Source organism: Somniosus microcephalus, chromosome 6 (genome assembly GCF_052327205.1).
Source record: "Somniosus microcephalus isolate GS21.2 chromosome 6, FLI_Smic_1.0, whole genome shotgun sequence".
In the NCBI taxonomy this organism is placed as follows: domain Eukaryota; kingdom Metazoa; phylum Chordata; class Chondrichthyes; order Squaliformes; family Somniosidae; genus Somniosus; species Somniosus microcephalus.
The window spans coordinates 107,159,684-107,178,251 of NC_140992.1; the positions used below are offsets into that span (position 1 = coordinate 107,159,684).

The following is an 18,568-nucleotide window of genomic DNA, read 5'->3' on the forward strand; positions in this document are numbered from 1 at the left end:
AGAGTGCTGAACAATTTGAAGCGCATTGCTAATGGCATCAGAGGCTGCTGCCCTTGCTTAAAGGGAAGGGCCGGTGATGGTGCACCAACTACTTGTCGGCAGTTCTGCGTTGCAAGGTGACCTGCGCGACTGCCATTACAGCCCCAAACACTCTCACAAAGTGGAGGGCTTGGACATCTTGCAGCAATGAAACATCAAAAACTTTGTGCAGGCACCAGACTGGTGCAAATAATAAAGGTTGGCCTACCTGAATACCATTCCCTTTAATTAGCGCTCCCCCAAGCAGCCAGCCCAGTTGACAACGCCTCCTCTTCCTGCCCGGCGATACAGCTGGGGTCGGGAGACAATTTCACATCCGGGGCGATAACGTGGCGCTGTGCACTTTATGACATCACGATCTGCGAGGTGCCAGAGGCCCAGGCGGTAAGAGTTAGCGTCAGTGCTAAACCGGCACTGAAGTTCGCAGGTGTCGCTGCATTTGACCCGCCTGGTCGCTAACCCCTTAGCACCCCGTTTGCGCCCCCCAGGTGCTACACAACCGAATTTCTCCCCCACTGAGGTTGAAATTGTACAGTGCAGTTTTGGTAAGCAACAAGTCAATGGGTTCAATTTAAAATTTCTTCCTTGCTAGCTTAACAAAGGTGATAGACTGTGTAAAACGCATGAGTTAGCAACCTGAACAAAATAGCAGACAATGGAATCTCATTCAAATACTAACGCATTCTAACATTGCAGAGTTTAACCCAATTTTTAGGCAAAACAAATAAATAAGATTTGTAAACAGTGAATCCCTTTATACCAGGAAGGTTCAGATTGGTATTGGGTGATTCAATTGGTTGCAATGCTTTGCTAGGTTTAAAAAAAAAGCTGTCAAAAAAAATTAGAATTGGCTTGTGGTCAGTGATAGGAAGACGTGACAGACTTAATAAAGCTGTGGAAGTTTCCTTAGTGTGACAGGTCCAGTATAGTTAGGTATCTAATTCCCAACTCCCAGAATTACAAACTGTAATGGGATACTTCAACTCTCCTTCCCCACTTCCCAAAGCAATTGATATTTTCAGTAATCGAGTAGATGCGCACAAACCATTTTATTTTTTAAAACTCCTAACCAGCTAAATTAGCAGTCTTTCGAGACCTCTAGATGTTTACCCTGCACTTGACCAAATCCAGAAGCACTTCCCATTATTGGGCTGTGATGGTTTTGTTCAGATGAAATAAGCTGACAGCTTGTATGATGGATTATCAAGGTATAAAGACAACTCCCTAGGCAAAATATTCTATTTCAAGAGTGCAGTGTTGCTGAGTACATCTTAATAGAGTTTTTGACACCCTCTGTGCTCTCTGCCTAATGGACGCTTTAGTGTAACATGTGTGTACATTTTTAGCAAGATAATGAATCAAAGACTGCTGAAAATTAACCCTTGAAGAACTATAAATATCCATAGCATTAGTTAAAATGACAACAGTTAGACAATTTAAGTAGTTCAGATTTATTCTATTTCTCACTTGGGAAAAATAATTCTTAAAAGTACAGGCATTTTTCATTACAGTTTTATTTCATATGGTGCGTTCTTCTTAGTGAAAGCAATTGGGTCGAAACATTTGCCACTGGTTCCATTTCATCTCATCACGTTAATGAAATGAAATTCACAGAGATGAACAAAAAGTCCACTTGATCAAAGTGGGGTTAAAGTCTGTCAATCTGGCCAAACCTAAATTAATTTTTGGTCTGTTCTGGGCCATTTTTATATTGGGTTAATAAAATATCCGTTCGGGGAGGGACCATGTAAGATTCGCAATTTTCAGCAAAAATCACGCAAGAAAACTGGATAAAATAAGACTGTTTATTGACCAAAGTAAGCTTGCACAGAAAAACCTTTGATAAAAGGGCATACAAAATGGCCGCCAGGCCCCGTGATCAGTTTCTGAACCATTTTATTTCTGTTACTGCAAGCCAGATAGGCTTGTGGATTGAAGACAGTGAGCCCGCGAAAGCCAGTATCTGGGAACCGAAACTCAGAGGAACAGCATACATATTCAATGGATTACAAGTACAGGATGGGGCCCATCAAGATATGGGCGGACAATGCAAAATCACTCATACCCATTTATTGTACAAAGGAAAAACCGTTTAGCAGCCATCAAGGAAAATCTCCGGACCGATCAATATGCGAACCGAGCCGCGGTGACAATGCAAAAGACATTAAAAGACATTATCGGCCAGGAAGGCCAGTTTAAGTTATCACCGGCTCCGTTACAAGACAAAGCGCCCCTGCAGAGATTTCTGCCCGCCAAAATTAATACAAAGACAGGACTATGATTTGGCGGGAGATAAGACTGTTCCAAAAGAGTATAACTATGGATTGAAAGTCCATATACGTTACTTCAACTTCTTCGGACGGGGCCAGGATCGGCGCCTTTTCCACTTCGGCAGATGCAGAATCGATGAAAACGTTTTCGTCTTTTTAAAGACGGACGGTTTCGGTAAAAGGACAACGTGGTCGGTGTTCAGCCAAACAAGGCTCGGCCACGACGAGAAGACGACGAGGGTGGCCCGGGTACTGGGGTCGGGAGATCATCGACGACCCAGGCCGACGGAGAAGAAACCCTCTGGAGAACCGACCAGGCCGGAGACAAAGAGACAGTCCGGGCCTGACACTTCCGTGTCTCAACATCCCATTGGGTTGTTGTTCTACTCCATGAACAAAAATCCACGACAGGCTTAGTGGATCTCAACCTTGACGAGCGCTCATCGAGGCTGTGTCTACCCCATCGCCTCGAGAGAGAGAATATCGACTGCGCCAGAAGTTTCCAAATCCACGTGACGAGGGAAAGCGGTGCCAAAAGGGCTGTGAACCCCCCTTTCTCACGATTTCGAGAGTGGTGAGCATGATCCCAGGTTCCCCAGGTCAAAACTTAGTTTAGGTATAGGGGAGGGAGTTAAGGGAAATCGTAATGTGTTTCCCCTTTTACGATGTGCCGTGTGTTCCCCATTTCCATAGAGTCAAGTTCATAAATTTGTGCATGATTGTAGTTACTTTAATCTGTGCCTATGACATGTATTTTGTAATGCTTCAAACTGTTTAAAAATAAAAGCATCCATTTCGTGCTATTCAGCCTGGTCTATTGAGTCCTTTTCTCTGCACTACTGTTCTCTGCATCTAAGTCCAAGGTCTAGAACCGTAGGGGGAGTGAGTCGAACCACTCAAGGGTAATTCTTGCACGAAGCCTGGCAGGAGGCCAGAACGGGCAAGAGAGCAGGAAAAAAAACCCTACAGAAATGGCGACCGCGGCAGGACCTTGGCAGCAGGAAAGTAGTGTGTTAGATCAAGATCTGAATAAACGAAATGTGATGGATGAAAGAATAGCAGATTATGTTTTCGGAAAAGTCAACCTCACAAAACAATTGGTATCTGATCTATTAAGGGATAGGCGCCCGCTAGACACAGCCATCAAGTGGACAGCGGGTAGAGAGCATAAGAAATCTGTAGAAAAGGCGGTCTGGCTGATGTGCTACAAGAAGCAAGTCCAGCTTTTGGACCAGGTAGTTGCAGCACAGACAGTCCAGATCAACGGCTTGCTTAAAGACGTAGAGGAAAAGGTTGCGGGAGGTCAAAAACTGATTGAATCGCTTGATGCGCTGAATCAGGAACGCCGCTCCGTAATTCGCTGCCACGAAACCCGGGTAGAATATTTAAAATGTCAGGTCGTTGAGGCCAAGGCCAGTGAAGGTAGAATGAGAGAGAGAGGTGTTTCCGTCTAGCCAAACAAGTAGATGCCCAAGAGGAAAAGCTCCTGGGAGCCAGGGCAGCATATAAGATGGCCATGGAGGATAGATCTGAGAACACCGACCACAGCGCTTGCCGCCGGGAGCTAGAGGACCTGAGAAAGGCCCTAGCGAAGGCAAACGGGTTGGTGTGTCTCATAAATCCACCAGCGAGTCAGCTGTTGCTAGCCAAGGAATCCAAAAGACCGATTCCACAAGAGGCAGTTGGGGTACCAACCCCCGAACCCTCTGCGCCTCCTGCCTATGAGGAGTCTTGGACTCCGGGACAGGAGACGGAGGCGGTAGAGGAAGAGAGCCCCGAGGTAGAGCAACCCCAGACAGTAGAGTCGGGGCCAGCGCCGTTGTGTCCAACGAGGCACCGGAAACTCGGTCCAAATGAAGAAAATGGCGATGACGGACCCCTTGAGAGTCAGATCATAATGCCTCATAGCGCACGACAGCTAAGAGAGGTGATAAGTCACATCCCAAAACTCTCTGAGTCAGGAGATCCCTCCGTGCATTTCAGGGACGTGGAGCAGACCGCAGCAGTCAATGACTGCGACGGGGTTGAACAGTCTAAAATGCTGCTGTTCTCCCTGGACAGTTCGCTCCTCCAGTGTCTCCCTGACGAGAGCAAGAGAGGGCACAGGGACTATGAGTTGCTACGGGATGAGATTCTGGAGATCATGGAAGAGGGGGACGGAACTCCGTTCCTCCATTTAGAAAAGACAGTGCAGCTAGAGGGAGAACCCCCACGGGTTTTCGCTGACAGGTTGTGGCCAGTGTATCGGCGCAGCTGCTCGGGTGGGCCAGCCCGGGCCGGGCTGGATGGCGAACAAAGGGCTCACTGGCTTCGGTGCCTGGTAGCAGGTTGCCTGCCAGTAGTGAAGGAACAGGCCAAAGCATGGTTTGACCCCACCAACGCCCGCTCCACGGAGGATCTAGTGCTAGATCAGCTCACGATCAGTTATAGGAATAACAAGGGCAAGAAAACGCCTGTTGTAAAAGGAAAGGTGCATGAGGTGAGGCCCGCAGCCTCTGCTAAAAGGGAATGGCGTCAGGAGGGAAATCGCCCTCCTCAAGCCAATAGCAGTTGTTACGGGTGTGGGAAGGAGGGTCATTGGCGCAAGGACTGTAGGAATTCTTGGAAGGATAAGAGGGAGAGAGCGTTCGCCGCAGCCTAAGATCAAGCCCAAGCCCGAGTCGCCAACGGCCCGAGAGTTTACCCAACACCAGCACAACCACAAGTGCAGGCCGCTGCCCCAACACCAGTCCAGAACCCAACCGTAGCCTCTGCCCCGACTAAAGGGGGTGGTGCGGTTGTGGACCCCGCTGCGATCGAGTCAGTCTTGGAGACTATGCGGTCTCTGATGACCTGGCAGGGGAAGGTAGCGGTTGCTAACAGCCCTATCGCCCCCGAGACCCCAGCCGAAACACCTAAATGACTGACGCCCGCGCAGCCCGTCTACTTGTGTCCGCTCCGCTATGACGCTTGGAGAAGACCTGTGGTGGAGATGGAGGTGGAGAAACAAAGGGGTAGTTACCTGTTGGATACGGGAGCTTCGTGTACCGTGATCCACACGGACAAACCTTTTGCCTCACCTCTGTCCGCCCAGGCTCCATATTTAGTAGCGGGTTTCACAGGTAGAGAACAGGCTGGCGCGTACTCCCTCCCGCTCTCCATTCAGTTGGGAGCACTCCACACCACATGGACGTGCATCCTATTGAAGTGGAATGAGGGGGGGGGAAAGGCATCCTCAGGGCTGATTTCTTGGTGGAACACGGGATCCTCGTGGACCTGAGAAATCACTGTCTCTGGGGAGCCGAGGGCGGTTTAGGTAAGGTAGTCGTAATCCCGGGGAAGGAAGAAAAGGGGACCCTGTGCACTATGAAGCCGTCAGGAGGTTACGATCTCGAGCTCATGATAACAAACGTCCCAACGGACTTGCAGGCGTGTGTGTCAGAAAATCTGACCGCGTTCGCCACCCACAAGCACAACTGCGGGAGAGTCACTGGGTTCGAAGTCAGCATAGACGGGGACCCCATGATCCGACCCCAAAAGCAGTATAATTTCCCCAAGGAGGCAGAACCCGACATGGAGACAGCAATATCTTCATTGGTACAGTAGGGCGTGTTGAGGACGATAGCCACCCACGTAAACTCCCCATTATGGCCGGTAAACAAACCGGACAATTCGTGGAGAGCCACGGTGGACTACAGAGTCCTCAATAGTAATATCCCGGCCTGCGCGCCCACGGTAGCAGCAGTTGCAGACTTAATAGGGAGTATTCCAGCATCGGCAACCACATTCACAGTGCTGGACATCTCGAACGGTTTTTGGTCCATTCCGCTGCGGCGGGAGGACCAGTACAAGTTTGCCTTTACATTCAAGGGGCAACAGTACACTTGGAACTGCTTACCACAGGGTTTTCACAACAGCCCCAGCATTTTCCATCAGTGCATGGCGGGGAGTTTGAAAGAGTTCAGCCAGCCCAACCAGATAGTGCAGTATGTGGACGACTTACTCCTGTTCACAGATACAAGGGAGCAGCACGGCCCACTGTTAGCCGAATTGTTGGAACTGTTAGAAAGGAAGGGTTTCAAAGTAAACCCAAAGAAAGCCCAGATCGGCCAGCAGGAAGTCAAATTCCTGGGTCTGGCCATCCGCGAGGGAGAAAGAGCCATAGATAAGGCCAGGCGGGAATCTATACAAGATCTGCCGATTCCCAACACAGTAACGGGTGTAAGGTCCTTTTTGGGATTGACCGGGTACTGCAGAGATTTCATCAAGGACTATGCTGCCACAGCGGCCCCGCTACTTCGACTCTTACACAAGGGAGTCGAGTGGTCTTGGGACAAGGGGTGCCAGGCAGCGTTCGAGAAGTTGAAAAGAGATCTGCAGACCGCGCCAGCCCTAGGGGCCATAGATGGGGGAGAGGAGTTCTTTCTGGAGGTAGCCGCTAGTGGGGACAGCCTGAGCGCAGTGCTGCTCCAAGAGCGGCACGGCAAGCTAAGACCAGTAGTTTATTCCTCCAGGGTGCTCACGGATGTGGAGAGGAGTTTCTCCAATTGCGAACGGCATCTCCTAGCCACGCATTGGGCTGTGAACAGATCAGTGATCTTCACAGGGACCTCTCCCATTACGCTCCTCACCCATCACACCCCCACGAAGATGCTTCTGGATGGGAAGATTAAGGATGGGACCGTAAGCAGCGCTCGGATTGCGCGCTGGACCCTCCTCCTTTCCCAGATGGATCTAAAAGTTAAAGGCCTCTGCGCGCCAAGGCTCGCAGCCCATATGGCATATCCCGGGACAGCCCATCAATGTTCCGTAGAAGGGGTATGGGAAGTTAACATAGGTTTACGGGCCGGGATACATCCCACAGGCCGCGAGATCTACGTAGACGGTTCTAGCACTGTAGCTGACGGCAAGCGACTCACAGGGTGTGGAGTTTATGACCCTGCGGCAAACATTGCCCTGGCAATTAAGCTCCCCAGCACTATGAGCGCGCAGCAGGCTGAACTGTCCACGGTGGCGTACGTGGTTACCCACCCCGAGATTTTCCCAACCCCATACACGATTTGCTCAGACAGCATGTTCACGTGCAATTCGTGTACAGAGTACCTCGCCATCTGGTCCCGACGCGGGTACACCTCCGCGGACGGGCGGCCTTTAACAGTTAAGCCCTTGCTGGAGAAGATCCTAGCAGCTGTGGGGGAGAAAGGAGAGGTGTTCATCCATAAGGTGAAGGCTCACTCCACCACAGAACCCCGCAGTCAGGGCAACCAGCAGGCGGATGCGCTAGCCAGGGAGGGTGCCCGCAACAGCATTCTCTGGGACCCATACGAACCCGGACCCGTGGCGGCGATCCAAGGCAGGGAGGGAATTCCCGGGAACACAGGGGTGACACCGCCCCCAGACCTAAAGACCGTCCAAACCCTGGATCCCACCCTAAAAGCAGTCCTAAAAGCCATCACAGAGGGCAAACAGGTAGAAGGTCCGTACAGTACGGCAGCCCTCACAGTCAAAGAAGGTATGCTGTTCCGAGAGGAGCAGTGGGTTGTGCCGCAGCAGCACCGGAGGGAATTCCTGCAATTGGCCCACGAGGGTCCTGTTAAATCTGTGAGTTATCTAGTTAATTAAGACACAGACTAATTAATAACAATCAAAAACAGGTCTTTACTGGTTGGAGGTAGGGACTATTCCGAATACAAGATTACTGCACAGTGCTTATATACCGGTGTGTTCACCCCCGGTATTACGTCTACAGCAGCCTGAGAAAGTAGTACATCTCTTAAGGTGGAACAGGCTTAAGCTCTCTTAAGGTGGAACAGGTTACATACACAACAGGTCCAGGAGCGGGACACCCCGGACCTGAGGTCACCTGGCAACGGGTGGAGCAGGCGGGATGGTGGCCGGGACTTCGGGACGATGTCCGCGAGTTCTGCGCAAGCTGTCTTGTGTGTGCTGCTAACAACCCAGACCCCCACAAAAGGAAGGTGCCCATGGGGCACATCAGGAGGGTAGAGGGACCATGGCAGTCGATTCAGGTCGACTACATAGGGCCCCTGCCCGCCGCCCAGGGAGGCTATAAGTGCTGCCTTGTCCTGGTAGATGTGTTCACCAAATGGGTAGAAGCCTTCCCGTGCAGAACAGCTACGGCACTGGGTACTGCTAAGATCTTGATTCGGGAAGTGTTCTCACGGTGGGGACTCCCCCGTTTTGTAGAGTCCGACCAGGGGAGTCAGTTCACCGGTCAAGTAATGCAGAACGCCCTCATGCTCTTGGGCATTGAGGGAAAGTGGCACGTAGCATACAATCCCCAGTCATCCGGGATTGTTGAGCGTATGAATCGGACCCTCAAGGAAAAGCTGAGGAAAGAGACAATGGGCTCGCCCCAGAAATGGGCGGAGGTCCTGCCTTTAGTCCTCATGGGGATCCGAGCCAGCCAGTCCAAAAGCACGGGGTATTCCCCGCACGAGTTAATGACTGGAAGGATCATGCAAACACCCACCCATGTGCTAGCCCCGGTGCTCACTGAGGGCCAGCTCCGAGAGGTGAAACGGGACAAATTCGCCCAAACCCTCTTGGAGCGCCTGAGACAGATTTATGGGCAGGCGGCTGGGAACATGGGAAGACAGCACCAGGGAAATAAACTGTTGTTGGAACCTCGGAAACAACAAGAGTGGGTAGTCGGAGACCAGGTCATGGTCCGAAACTACGCCAGGGTAGGGAGTTTTGAACCACTGTACATGGGGCCCTACAGCATTGTGGACAAGGCCAGCCCCATGGTTTATGCAGTGAAAACGCCCCGACGTACCAAATGGTTTCACACCAACCAGTGTAAACTATTTAAATCGGGTGCACAAGGGCCATCAAAGGGGACCAGGTCGGAGAACAAAGATCCTCAGCCTGTAACAGAGTCACAGACCACACAGGCTGGTACCGTAGCCTGCGTAAAGTGAGAGGCCATCCCATTGGAGTGGGAGGTCTCATCTTTTGAATGGGATTTAGGCAGGAGAGAGCACGAACAGCTCGACCCCGCCTTAGACCCAGTCATGGAGGAGGAAGAGTCAGAGGGCAACGATCCCGCCCTCGACTCAAGCTTGGGGGAGGTAGGGAATGGGGGCGGAGACCCACTACCTGTAGGGACAGGTGAGGTGGAGTCAGAAGCCACAGATCCCGACCCCGGGGGGGTGGAGCCTGAGGAAGGGGAGCTGGAGCCGGCAGCTGTGGAGGAACCACAGGCTGTGACGGTAACAGTCCCAACCCCCGGTCCATCGGCCCCGGGAGCCCGACCCAAAGCAACCCCTCGTAGGTCGGCTCGAGCGCCACAGCCCAGAAAATTTTGGCCAGATTCTCCCCATCCTTCTCAACCACGGTTTAGAGCAGCCCCAGGAAGGCATGATCCCCTTTCAGCAGCGACAGGCTGCGGGGGATCAAAGCCAAAGATCAATGCAGCCCCACCGCAGGGTGTGGCACACGACAGGCCTCATAGGGATTCGGAAAGCCGCCCCACGGAGGGCGGCGCTGTACATAAGTTAAGTTAGGTAATTATGGTCATAGTTTTAAGGAATGTAAAGTATATGGTGTTAAGAGTACAATTTTGAGGTCTGCCCGGTAAGTGTGTTTGTTAGGGAGCGGGGTCCAGGAACCCGCGCGTCCAATTAATTTAGGCCAGCACCTATCGGGAGCCTGGCTACATCATTTTGTTGGTTACAGAAACCTGGGATATAATGGAAAGGATTTTCATCGCGTTCATGGCGATCGGGTGCGGGTGGGCCTACCGAGGCCGCACCAAGGACGTCATCATTTTCGGATGCTCCGGGGACACGGCCCCCATCGCAACGGATGGGACGGGGAAGCGAGAGGTTGAGGAAACCGCCACCTACTTCCACCAAGGGAGATGGCCAGGTTGGTTGGGAACAAATTCCACGGAATATTCCAGCAACTTCAGTTTTGCCTACCAAGAGACTTCGTTAACGTGCCCTCGAGTGAGGATCCTTGAGCCCAGAGTCAGCGTCACCGTGGGAAAGAGGATTTGTCTGGTGTGCAATGGGAACGTACCACTAAGGCGATGGTGGTGGCTACGAAAGCTGGGAAAGGACATGAGAAACTCTACGGTCGAGTGGGAGCGACTGGGTAATAATACCCATCGGACTATTACGGGAACTCACGGACAATTACGTGTGTGTTGGGACAAATGGTGGGAACCAGATGAGGGAATATATGTCTGTATGTGGGGTTCAAGACACGTCTGCCCCAAGGGCGTGTCCATCTTCTTCCAGAGGCAGTGGCAGGATGAAGGGAAGGGGATGAGATGGGATGTTAGCACTCGAGCGTGCGGAGCCCCATACTCCCCTATTCCGGTGAACGCCACTGAACTCATCACCCGCCCACGCAAGCCCCTGCCCACGCTTCCGGTAGCACTAGCCCAGAAAGGAGGGTGCCCAACCACCACCAAGGGACCCGGGAACGGTTTAGTATTGGTACCCACCGGTCAGGTGCTGTACCAAGGGGTACACTACGCGGTGGCCTCAGTGATTTTAAATCTCACTGAGGTAAGATTGCCGGAGTGGTGTCCCAAAGAAACGGAACAATTATACCAGGTCCTGTTAACCCGTATGTTTAGACAATTTTACGAATTTGACTTTGCCGACATCGACAGAGACAAATTACACACCACACCGCCAGAAGTTTTGGATCGAGTCGGGAGGCAAAGAAGGGGTACTGTAAATGACATATTCACTGCTTTTAATACCGGGACATCTGTTGTCAACGCTCTAGATAACGTGGAGCTGCAGACACAGATCAACGGTTTAAAAGCCCAATTAAGGAACATATTGACAGATGAAAATAAGGTAGTGGGTTCTGAGCTACATGAGGACCAGGCCATGACACTACACTTTAAGGACATAATTGCTGAGCTGGAGAAACACGCGAGAACGGTAAATGCACTCATTAAGGAGGATCGGAATGCGTCCGATCAAGCTGCGCAAAACGAGGCCTGTGTGCTGTACGGGGCGTGGTTACTGGACGAGGGCCGCAGTAATCTTGAGGATTTAAAACAGGGTTTGGTCCCGTCCTGGATCAGCAACAAGCACTTGCAAGTGCTCCACCCTTTTGAGAATGCATTAAGCCCGTGCCAGCTCAGACTAGCCGCAGAAGCATACCCAGTCCCAGTGGACTGCGGACATTCAAATCACACTATTATGGGAATAGTAGTAAGAATGCCGGTGTTGGGTCCTGCAGCAAAGCCCGTCCCGGTGTACAGAGTAGAGAACATTGGAGTCATTCGGGGGGGGCGCACACATTCATTACGCAGCGGTCCCGCCTTACGTCATCAGATGGGAGCGTACGATGACAGGCACCGACCTCTCGGCATGTCGGAGCCGGGGAGCACACATCATCCTGTGTCCCCAGCACTTGAACGCCTTTCTGAAACCGCAGTGCGGGTTCAGGACTGCTAGCGCAAAGCCGGTGAATTGCACCATGGAGGCAATGGCAGAGGACCATGTGCCCCCACAGGTAGCATATATCGGGGGTGGGACATACTGCGTCACCACTGCAGTGCCTCAGTTCCGATATGGACAACACGAGTGGTGTTCGGTCGGTGATAGCAGTTTCTGTTTCAAACCCAGGGCCGAGGTTCAAGTGGCACAACAACGAATTGTCCCCATTCCTGCGCCCTCCACCGTTCACATCACTATCAAAGAGAATTTCACAGACTTACAACGATTTGTCGCGCATTTTGGTTATGTCATTCCCCCTCTTCCCGAACACCTCACCAAGATTTTAAAAGCCGTTATAATTTCACAGAAACATTTCTACACACTGGAGCAGAAGACTTTAGAGATAGGAAAAGACATATTGGACATAACCATCCCACCATGGTGGGACTTGTTCACCAACATAGAGGTCCCCACCTGGATTAGAATAGCATCCCATATCCTAGTAGTATGTCAGGTTTTGATTGTGATATTTTTGCTCTTCGTGCATTGCAAAAGAGGCAAACGCCTCCAGAGGCACGAGAACACAGGAGAATGGAGAGAACGCTATGTGCGAATGGGGGAAGCAGATACCCCACTCTAAGCTGCAAGTATAAGATTAAGCGTCCCTCCATTTTAAATTTTTTTGTGATTGTTTTGGGTTATAAGGAAATAAGTATTGTTATGTTATTAGTCGTTCTTAAGTTTTTTTGGATTAATAAAAGATGCATGCAGATGGTGCCAGGGGTTATCAACCCCCGCACATCTGACAAGTGAATGTGTTATAGTTTAAAATACGCTGTCTATGATTGTCCAAATGTACAAAAGGTAATTTTCGTTTTCTGCGGAAATGGGAACTGCATGTGTCGTGAGGGTCATAGATAGCTAAGTGCCAGGAATGTTTGGATGTGGGGAATCAGGGAAAATTTGCTCATCAAGGATTATTGATACTTTAAGCAAGCTATCAGTATCACAGGGGGGCCTGTAAGATTCGCAATTTTCAGCAAAAATCACGCAAGAAAACTGGATAAAATAAGACTGTTTATTGACCAAAGTAAGCTTGCACAGAAAAACCTTTGATAAAAGGGCATACAAAATGGCCGCCAGGCCCCGTGATCAGTTTCTGAACCATTTTATTTCTGTTACTGCAAGCCAGATAGGCTTGTGGATTGAAGACAGTGAGCCCGCGAAAGCCAGTATCTGGGAACCGAAACTCAGAGGAACAGCATACATATTCAATGGATTACAAGTACAGGATGGGGCCCATCAAGATATGGGCGGACAATGCAAAATCACTCATACCCATTTATTGTACAAAGGAAAAACCGTTTAGCAGCCATCAAGGAAAATCTCCGGACCGATCAATATGCGAACCGAGCCGCGGTGACAATGCAAAAGACATTAAAAGACATTATCGGCCAGGAAGGCCAGTTTAAGTTATCACCGGCTCCGTTACAAGACAAAGCGCCCCTGCAGAGATTTCTGCCCGCCAAAATTAATACAAAGACAGGACTATGATTTGGCGGGAGATAAGACTGTTCCAAAAGAGTATAACTATGGATTGAAAGTCCATATACGTTACTTCAACTTCTTCGGACGGGGCCAGGATCGGCGCCTTTTCCACTTCGGCAGATGCAGAATCGATGAAAACGTTTTCGTCTTTTTAAAGACGGACGGTTTCGGTAAAAGGACAACGTGGTCGGTGTTCAGCCAAACAAGGCTCGGCCACGACGAGAAGACGACGAGGGTGGCCCGGGTACTGGGGTCGGGAGATCATCGACGACCCAGGCCGACGGAGAAGAAACCCTCTGGAGAACCGACCAGGCCGGAGACAAAGAGACAGTCCGGGCCTGACACTTCCGTGTCTCAACATCCCATTGGGTTGTTGTTCTACTCCATGAACAAAAATCCACGACAGGCTTAGTGGATCTCAACCTTGACGAGCGCTCATCGAGGCTGTGTCTACCCCATCGCCTCGAGAGAGAGAATATCGACTGCGCCAGAAGTTTCCAAATCCACGTGACGAGGGAAAGCGGTGCCAAAAGGGCTGTGAACCCCCCTTTCTCACGATTTCGAGAGTGGTGAGCATGATCCCAGGTTCCCCAGGTCAAAACTTAGTTTAGGTATAGGGGAGGGAGTTAAGGGAAATCGTAATGTGTTTCCCCTTTTACGATGTGCCGTGTGTTCCCCATTTCCATAGAGTCAAGTTCATAAATTTGTGCATGATTGTAGTTACTTTAATCTGTGCCTATGACATGTATTTTGTAATGCTTCAAACTGTTTAAAAATAAAAGCATCCATTTCGTGCTATTCAGCCTGGTCTATTGAGTCCTTTTCTCTGCACTACTGTTCTCTGCATCTAAGTCCAAGGTCTAGAACCGTAGGGGGAGTGGGTCGAACCACTCAAGGGTAATTCTTGCACGAAGCCTGGCAGGAGGCCAGAACGGGCAAGAGAGCAGGAAAAAAACCCCTACAACCAGTAAATAGTTGCTGAAAGGTAAAGATTCAAGAAGACGGTTTGAAGAAAGATGGTGTTATTTAGTGTTGATTTCTTGGTGTGGAAATGTGTCCAAGTCCTCTGATGGTGTAGGACCGTGGTGGGCTGGTCCACACCTAAGCATACCCCAATAGCTATGAATACCAGTATCTGTGCTGCATCACAAATCTCATTGTCATTCTGTCAAAGGAGAGAGGGATGAGAATTCCTGGCCATTATAACAATGTGATTTTGATCATTGTGCTTTAGCCTTAGCTGCTCTTCCACAGTTAACTCTCTGGGTGAGACTCTGTGGCTTGGGAAATTAGTGGGGCTGTCTGCTTGAGTTTGGCAGGAAACTATGGTCCAAAAATTATGTGGGTGGAGTAAAGCAGTTGGCATGGGCAATAAGTGTGGGCCACGGTGGCTAGGTTGATGAAGGGCTGTTTTTCCCATGAGTTACTGCTCTCACGCTGTCTGCACCAATTGAGGAGCGGCTCACAGTGGAATTCAAGGCAAGTGCTTGTACAAAGGCATCCACTGGAGGGAACATGCAAATGCTGGGTAACTCTGGTCGGGTGTTGGAGACTTGGAAGGGTCGCCAATGCTGATGATGCGCTTCACTTTGCAACTTTTCACTGTGCTCCACAAGTCACTTCAGTTTATGAGCCACTGGTTTAGCACAAGTGGTTAGGTTTGCTTTTAAATTCCCTTGGACGTAGTGGAGATGCCTATGTCTAATCTTCCTCATTTCTTGAGTGGGTCTTCAAGAGATCATAAAAAGTTTCCTTGAGGATACTTACGTTCAATTCAATGTGCACAATGGCCCAGTGAGTGGGGATGAGAACTGAACCTTGCATGATTCCATGTCCCCTTGGTAGGTACATGACTTCAAACGTGGACCTTTTTCATTTCAACTGACGTGAGACTGAACCTGAAGTTTATTAGATGTGAATGTTCCTTCCTGCTTTCTGTATTTTTCAGCTGCAATATGCTGGTACATTTGGACTGAGTTGAAATTCAAGTTAAACAAAAAAACAAGCTATTCCCCCCATCTAGTTCTCATCATCTCAAAAGCATATGATGAATTAAACTGAACATGTGAAAACTAACAAGCCAATCATGGCTGTATTTGCATGTCATGCAAAGAGAAAATCATTGACCAGACTGCTCACAAACTTCAGCATCAGTCCACTTGACTGGAGCTGCAGTTAATTGTAATACAACTGTTTGTTTAAATCACTTTACTTAAGCACCACTGGCAGTAGATGAGAGTGCACTCATTTCCCTGATAAGATAAATGAAAGAGAGGTAGTATGCAGTAATGCACAGCATTGGAACTCTGTCCTTTCAGTTCAAGGTTAGCACAGTCAAGAACAGTGATTGGTCTCCTGCCTCAAGTGCTAAGGATCTCATGTGAAGTTTGGGTAATCTCAATCTAAATAGAACATATGGAATAAAAAGGCCATTACAGTGAACTAACATTCAGTCAGCTGCATATTTCACAGTGGTGGATATGAGTTTGCAGTGCTAAGCAGTCCCACTCAGCATGCCTTGAGAGGAAATATCTCCAAGTTTGCAGATGACACAAAGCTGGGTGGGTGTGTGTGCTGTGAGGAGGATGCAGAGAAACTCCAGTATGATTTGGACAGGTTGGGTGATTGGGCAGATGCATAGCAAATGCAGTATAATGTGGATAAATGCAAGGTTATCCACTTCGGTGGCAAAAACAGGAAGACCGATTATTATCTGAATGGCAATAGATTGGGAGAAGGGGAAGTGCAACGAGACCTGGGTGTCCTTGTGCACCAGTCGCTGAAAGTAAGCATGCAGGTGCAGCAGGCGGTTAAGAAGGCAAATAGTATGTTGGCCTTCACAGTGAGAGGATTCAAGTACAGGAGCAAGGATGTCTTGCTGCGGTTGTACAGGGCCTTGGTTAGACCACACCTTGAGTATTGTGTGCAGTTTTGGTCACCTTATCTGAGGAAGGATGTTCTTGCCATGGAGAGAGTGCAGCAAAGATTCACCAGACTGATACCTGGGATGGCAGGAATGACGTATGAGGAGAGATTGGGTCGATTAGGCTTATATTCGCTAGAGTTTAGAAGAATAAGAGGTGATCTCATTGAAACTTATAAAATTCTAACAGGACTAGACAGACTAGATGCAGGAAGGATGTTCCCGATGGCAGCAGAGTCCAGAACCAGTGGTCACAGTCTAAAGATAAGGGGTAAGCCATTTAGGACAGAGATGAGGAAGAATTTCTTCACCCAGAGAGTGGTGAACCTGTGGAATTCTTTACCACACAAAGCAGTTCAGGCCAATTCATTAAATATATTCAAGGAGTTAGATATATTTCTTAAGGCTAAAGGGATCAAGGGTTATGGGGAGAAAGCAGGGACAGGGTACTGAATTTGGATGATCAGCCATGATCTCATTAAATGGCAGAACAGGCTCAAGGGGCCGAATGGCCTACTCCTGCTCCTATCTTCTATGTTTCTATGGTCTCAGATTGCTCTGAATCTCATTTGCATTCACTAATAAACATTACGGTTCAAAACTTCAAATTCTAAAATCTTAGCCACCCCGAACGTGAATATAGCTTCAGATTCGGATTTGCGGCACCTGAGCAAATTTCAAGCCTGAATAAATCTAAATGCCCAACCCTTCTATTTCATCATCAATCAGCAATCTCTCAGGAGATTGTGAAAGCAGTGAGATAAATGAGCATCAAAATCAAGGGATAGAGTTAAGCGCCCGTTTTGAAAAGTGTTCCCCCACCTCCTGAGTATCTGCTCAAATTTATTTCCGTACCGCCAAACCCAAACTCTGCCATGAACCAGCGCGATCAAGTGGCGTTTAAAAACTTCTTTTTTTAATTTGCTTTAAAAAATATTGTTTGATATATTTAGGAGTGATAACTTGGTGCAGTTTGATTAATACAGCTGAAAATGGGTTTACCACAAAAAATAAGTATCTTTAATCACAGTGTCAGTCCACCACCTGTGAGTAACCTGATATTAAATGACTGACAATGACTTAAAAAATATACAAAAGTATTTTCTAGTTATACAGTCGTCAGTTTTTTTAGTAAATTAAAAAAAACTTACCTTCAAAACCTTTTAAAACGTTCTGATTAGTGTCCTTGCGCTCCGAAGTTCCAGCTTCATTTTTAGAGCCTCCTCAAAGGCCTGCAAACATGCGCAATTAAGGGAGACTCCTACTGGTGATTAATTCAGCTCAGGGGCACAGTGAGTTTTCTGGACAGGGCCTGCTTCTAGTGCGATGTTTTTAAATCTAGCACAAACGATTGCGGAAACTCGAGTTGCGCCGAACGCAATTTGTGCTGAAAATCCATGATCTTTTGCGCCGGTCGCGCCGATTTCGGGTGAATTGCGGCGGAAAAACAGCGCAATTGAGCGGATACTCCAGGCACACACAAATGCCAATGGAGGTAGTGGGGAAAGATGATTCTCTGCTATTGGTTGAATTACATTCTTGGGGCCATGCAATAGAAACCCAAAAAGCAAATTATACTTAATCTACAAGTGCCTAATAACACTGTCGGGTGCAGAATGGAAGAACAATTCATTCCTTTTAAAAAGAAATGGACATCGATTTCTTTATCATCATGACGACAATTTAAAAAAATGAGAGATAATGAAAATGTTCTTTTATAGTGCTCCATTGAACTACAATTGTTACAATTTGGAGTGAAAGCTAACAGAAAGGATTAACAGGCAGGAAAACAGTTTTTGTTACTGTAAGTCACACTTGTATGTCCCAGTTTTATTTGATGTTTTAGTAAAGCTTGCCATATCTGCTGGCTTCCCTTTGATCCCATGAGCCAGACAGATGACAGAAACAGAGGATACAATGATAGTGGATTCTCATGGCTCATTACTATTGAATTTACTTGGAATGTTACCACTTATGAGCCTGTATCCTGCCATACATTGCCTTGAAATTGATTTCCTGTAAAAATAATAATGCTGATGTTGCATGAGAGAATGAGATAAAGGTAACCAATGTCTTCATGCAGCTTTTTATTTTTAAAGCCACTTTCTTTATAGCATTTCTGATTTAACTATAAAACAAATTAATTCATCTACATAATCGTGACTACACCTCACTTATTGTCCATTGGCTGTAAAGCACTTTGGGACATCCTGCAGGTGGCTAAGACACTATTCAAATTATTTTTTTTTCTTTAAAGTTTTACTTCATGAGTTGTGTTGAAGATATCATTGATTGGAGGGGGGGAATTTTAACTTAAAATAACAGGTAGGGTTGGAGCATGGGGTTAGTTAAATTGTTAAAACTCGGAAACCCGACCT

General features: G+C 48.5%; 1 long non-coding RNA gene across 1 annotated transcript in view; it reads right to left on the minus strand.

Annotated features, from left to right (window-relative positions):
* The window catches only part of LOC147115970 (uncharacterized), a 358,073-nt gene extending 340,303 nt beyond the window's left edge, over positions 1-17,770 (minus strand). Inside the window, exon 1 of the long non-coding RNA XR_015078594.1 lies at positions 17,342-17,770. This is a non-coding gene — a long non-coding RNA (uncharacterized LOC147115970). The remainder of the gene's footprint in view (positions 1-17,341) is intronic.
* Between the last annotated feature and the right edge of the window lie 798 nt (positions 17,771-18,568).